Source organism: Malus sylvestris, chromosome 12 (genome assembly GCF_916048215.2).
Source record: "Malus sylvestris chromosome 12, drMalSylv7.2, whole genome shotgun sequence".
Classification (NCBI taxonomy): Eukaryota; Viridiplantae; Streptophyta; class Magnoliopsida; order Rosales; family Rosaceae; genus Malus; species Malus sylvestris.
Window position 1 is genome coordinate 25,619,340 of NC_062271.1, and position 6,000 is coordinate 25,625,339.

Genomic DNA, 6,000 nt, shown 5'->3' on the forward strand with positions numbered 1-6,000 from the left:
GATATTCGAAAGAAAATATATTTATTGAAAATCAAATAAGACTTACAGAAGTCTCGTCTATTGACGATTTGGAAAATTAAAGACTGATCTGGGAGCTCGCAGGCATCCTTGATTACTTAAAATTAAAATATATTTATATTACAATATTTTTGCTGAGAAGCTGTAGACTCTGTTCGATGTGAATACGCAGAGTTTTCTCTCGGAGAAGAAGCCCCTTCTCTCAGAAACCGGAGATTTCCTTTTGTAGGCGAAGGAGGTAATCTGGAATGATTGAAGGATGGAAGCGAGAATCCCGCTCTGCATGTGCTACTGCTGTAAAGAGGCCGAAAGCAGAAGATGCTGTCGGAGACTGTGACTTTCACGAGGGTGAATACTGTGAATGAAATGATGGATGAATAGTAAAAGTGATTTTACTATTCATGAATAGTGCCTTGTCTGCTACTGCTGTTTTCACTTGCGGCTGGCTTTGTCTTCATATGCAGCTATTACCAAATACTCTACTGAGTCTAGATACAATGTATCTTACTTAGACTACATTCATACGAATTTAGAAATTCCTATACATGCTATTACAAGTTTAAAATTCGTATGGGTCTTGAGAATCAGGTGGGAAGATATTTCCTTGTGTGGCTACTGCGCACTGTGATGAAGCATCCGAAGAGTTGTCGGAGTCCGAACCATCTTCATTTTCTTCTTGCAGTTCCTGCATGAGAATTTTGGCTAGAGCCTTGAGCTTTGATGATTTCTTTTTCTTCGAACTGCTCGAAGATTTGGATGACTTAGTTTGGCCCTTGAGAGAGGAAGAAGGACTGATGTCCGATAATGAATCGATTTCTTCCTTGGTTGGTTCTGGTAAAGCTGAAGCTGGAGGAGCTGCTACTGCAGGTACTGGATTAGAACCCATGGGAAGTCCTTGAGCACAACTTCAATGATCTTCTGGTAGTTGAACTTGTCCCACCATTTGATCATTCTCTGTCGAAAGACTTGATTGGATTCAATCTCGTAGTTCCAACGGAGGATCCAGGGGACCTTGTATTTTGCCATGAACAGGGCGAACAAAAGGATTCCTTCATCAAAACGTGTTCTATCGAACTTCTTCTGGAAAGTGCCTGATAAGACTTGCTTGAATTCGTCAGGCATGAGGTCAGAGATAAGGCCATGTTCTGACCACCATCTGGGAAACCATGCAGGAAAATTCAACCTGAAACTTCGGTCAAAGGTTATGAACCATGAATGACTAAAATCTTCGGATTGGTGCAAGAAGATGTTAGTCCAAGCTTGAATGTAATCAAAATAGGTATAATGGTTTGAGTGACTGGGAAAGCTACTGCTTTTAAAAGGCTTGGGCTGGAAAAGTGGAACTTGCCATTCTGATTCTAACAAGAATTTATTAATGGTAAGGGAATGATACAGGATTCTGTTTTGGTTGCCAGAGGATTTGTCAAAGATAGGTTTTATGGTGATGGATGAAGTCTCATTGAGAATAGTGGTATAGTATTTGAGGGTTTTGTGGAATTCACTTGGCTGAAAATGGGAATTGGTTGGAAACATCTTTTTGGTTATTACCTCAGGTGTTTTCAAATGTTTGAAATTGAAGGGAATGCTGAATAAGTATTCTTTGGATGGTTTAATAATATAAGGAGATGTTTTGGTATAACTTACAGAGGGGGATGGTGATTGCCTGTAGGTAGAGGAGAAAGGGTCATACTGGTTTACTAACGCTGTTTGGTAATTTGGTCGGATACTTCCTAGAGTTGATCCTAATGGAGTAAATCTATTGGTGATGGCTAAGGCCGAGGAACCAGGAATAGGTTCCTGTTTTGGTGGTGGTAGTGAGGCGGGAAGCCTCCTTTGTTGGCTACTGCCTTGTGGAGAAGTTGTGTTCTTATTAGACATTCTTCCCCTGCAAAAATTCTCTGGTTAGGAAATCTGGAATGCAGTTATGGCTGCCTTTAATGTATTCGATTTCAAAATCAAAGATTGATAATATGGCTTGCCATCGTGCAAAAATCTGTTTTGATGCAATATTTTGAACATCCTTTTGTAAAACATGTTTTGCAGATTTGCAATCAACTCTAACGAGAAATTTTTGATTTAATAAATCATCTTGAAATTTACTAATGCATAAAACTATAGATAGTATTTCTTTTTTAATAGTACTATAATTAGTTTGAGCAGGATTCCATACACCTGAATGAAAACGAACAATTTGTTCAGGTGATCCGGAGGAAGTTTGCTGTTTGAGGATACCTCCATAACCAACGTCAGAGGCGTCAGTTTCAACAATCTTAAAAGAGTTGGGAGTTGGAATGCCAAGACAGGGCAAAGTCTTAACATAATTTTTGATCTGTTTGACAATAGAAGTATGAATGGTAGACCAGGCAGGAGGATTCTCCTTAAGGCGATCAAACAAAGGTTTACATTGCTGACGCAAATGTGGATAAAATTCAGAAACATAATTCAAAGAACCTAAGAATCTTTGAAGCTGGGGTTTTTCAGTAATCTGATCTGGAAATTTATCTGCAAATTGGATGACCCGGTCAATTGGCTGGATGGTAGATCTATGGATATTATAACCTAAGAATCTAACCTTAAGTTGAAATAATTTAATCTTAGGGGCTGACACAACCAATCCATTTGATCTAATGATTCTAGCAAACAAATGTAAATGTTTCCAGTGTTCATCTATTGATCTGGAGTAAATAAGAACATCATCAATGTAAACAATCGTAAAATGACTATACTGATTAAAAATCTCATTCATAATATTCTGGAATTCAGATGGTGCATTTTTCAAACCAAAAGGCATAACATTCCATTCATAATGGCCAAAAGGCGTTACAAAAGCAGTTTTATATTTGTCAGATTCATGAATTTGGATTTGCCAAAAACCTGATTTCATATCAAACTTTGAGAAAATAGTTGCTTTACTAAGCCTTTTTATTAAATCTCTTTTGTTGGGAATTGGATATCTAATCCATTCCAAAACTTCATTTAAAGGTTTGTAGTTAATAACTAATCGGGGAGATCCCCTTTCAAGTTCTGTGCTTTTCTGAACATAAAATGCAGGACACGACCAAGGTGACTTGCTTTTACGGATAATTCCTTTATTAAGAAGATCTTGTATTTCTGCCTTACAGAAATCCATTACTTCTTGACTCATTTGAATGGGTCTGGCCTTAGTAGGGATTTTTGACTCATTAAATTCCTTGATATAAGGTAATTTAACGATATGTTGTTTGCGGTGCCAAAAGGCATTGGGAATATCAGAACATACTTCTTTAACAAGTTGTTCTTCAAATTTAAGGATTTTTTGAGATATAATCTCTTGTTTGAGTTGTTCTTCAGTTCTTTTGTGATGAATATCATCTTTCAAGGATTGAAGATGTTTAGTCTTATTAGAGATTATGTTTAAGGATCGCGAAGTGCTATCCTTCTGGAGATGCCTAAGTTTTTTGAGGTCTGTTTCCAGGCAGAACTCAAAAGTGACTTTCTGTCCTAGGACCTTTGAGGTAATCATATTATGATGTGTTTTAAAAGGGTAGAGGAGTGCTATAAAGGGTAATCCTAATATGACAGGGTCAGATAAGTTCTTAATTAGAACAAAAGGTGTTTTGAAACAAACTTCATTTTGGCAAACATGCGCCTTAGGAAGTTCATATTTGATTTCCATTGGAGATTCATTAGCAGCACTAAGGATTTCCTTGGATTTGTGGAAATACCGAGTGGGGATCAATCCTTCTTGAATACAATTCAAGTCTGCGCCTGAATCAATTAAAGCAATGGTGTCGAAGCGAAAGTCTTCAATTACTATTGTTACTTTAGAATACCATTTTTGGATTCTAATTTTGTGAAGAAGATTCAGAACATAGCGTTCTGAATGTGTATCAGATTCTGACTCATGGTGACTACTGGAAGAAGAGGAACTGAATAGTTCTTCTTTTGGAGGAGTATTGGCTCTAGTGAGTTGTGTACGAATCTCGTGATTATCAGATTTTAGAAGTTTAATTTCTTCTTTTATCTGATTAATTTCTTTTTGGAGGTCACTGACCGTAATTTCTTTCTTAGGCTTACTAAACTTTGCTAGAGTAGAACTAAGAGAGATTTGTGGTTTTTGAATTTGAGATTGGCTAGTGCTTACTTCTTCTTGAGAAACTAAGTTCTTAAGCTTTTTGAGGTAGAACATTTTGAGTTCAGTGTCCTCAACATTGCTTATTAGTTCTAAGAGTAATTCTTCTTGTTTTTCTTGTTTAGTTAGTACTGATATATTCTTACAACAAGCATCAGGACATCCGAGCTTGATGTTTGGGGTAGAGTGTTTACTAGAGGCAGATTGGTATGAGGATGAAGAGGTGGAACCTAGATCATCTTCAGATGAATGACTACTGCCGGTATTTTGGAGTTCTAAGGCTTGGATAAGTTGAAGCTTTTCTTCCTCAGAAATCTTCAACTGACTTATGGTCTTCTTAACTTTACATTTATTGGCATAGTGGCCTGCTTTGCCACATTTGTAGCATTTTCCCTTATGACTATTGTCTTTAGAATGGAATTTTCCACAGGATTTTCTCTTTCCTTTCCATCTTTTCTGTTTGGGGTTTTCATAAAATGGATTTGGTTTGGCAAACTTGCCTTGATGATACTTGGAGTAGTTGGTCCGTGGTTTGGAGATCTTAGATCTATTGAAGGTAGTCGATCTCTTTTTAAGATTAGAGGGAGCTATAGGTGGTAATCCATATTGTTCACAGAAGGTTCCTAATTCATACTTGGCGATAGCCTTTTCATTTTGTGCTTGTCTAGATATCTTCATATCTATGCACATTTTTAGGCCTTCTTTTTGGATAGTACTTATGATATGTCCATAAGTAAGATCATTATATGGTATAATACCATCTTCGTTAATTAAGGTATTCCTTATTTTGTGTGCAAAAAGGTTTGGTAATCCATTTATAAATTTTTCTTTCCAAAACGGTTGATTACTATCATCTCTAAGCATAACTCTTGACATAAATACATCTTTATACCATCTAAAATCACTTAGGGTTGGACACCTTAAGTTGCTTAGTTGGTCATGGATTCTGGATGTGATGTTGGAAGGGATTCCTATGAAATGTTGTATGATTGTATAAAGTAAGGTATTGACCGCATCTGGGACACCACGTCCTAGATGTTCATCGAAGATAGGTATTCCTTCTTCATCTTGTTTTACTGCATTTCTTATTAGATTTCTGGATTCTTCAGTGAGATGTTTTTCCCACCAGGAATGAAGCATTCCTGTGAATCCAGAGACAAGGATGTCGACAATTTGAGTCTGACTAAGGTCATGATTAGTGATATAGCTATTTGCTACCATGGAGATATGTTGGAGTTTGTTTAATAACTCTTGTTCCGATAAACCATCTATATTCCATTCATAGAGTTTATCAGATGAGACAGTGAATTGGGATTGGAAATTCCTTTCTTCGAATTGAAGATCAGGAGGTGTTGGCCTGGGATACCAGTTCTTGGTTAAGGATGTAGGATTAATCCTTTTAGTGTTAAGACGTTTTAATTCAAGACTCTGAAAGGCTTGCTCCATTTGAATGATGGAATCAATACTTTCATCTTCTGAATCTGGAATTGAGGAAGGTGTTTCAGAATCATGTGGGTTATTAATCACACGAACTGATTTGTCCTTCTCTAGCTTATGAAGCATTTGTTCTATCTTAATAGATGTTGAAGTTTTTAAAGAGGGTGACTCTCTAAAACTAGTTAAAGGTATTTCTTTACTAAGCGGTTTATTTGACAAATTGTCAACCTTAGTTTCGATTTTATCCAACTGTTTTCCTATGATGTGTAGGCTTTGGTTGGTAAAATTGTTTTGTTCAATAACAGGTTTGACACCTGCATCTTCCTTCGGAAGTTTGAACGGCGAAGCTGGGACTTGCATATTCGCAGTACTAATAAGTATAGTTTCTTGTGGAGGGTGACTGGAGGAGACAACTGTCTTGTCTTCTTTAACCC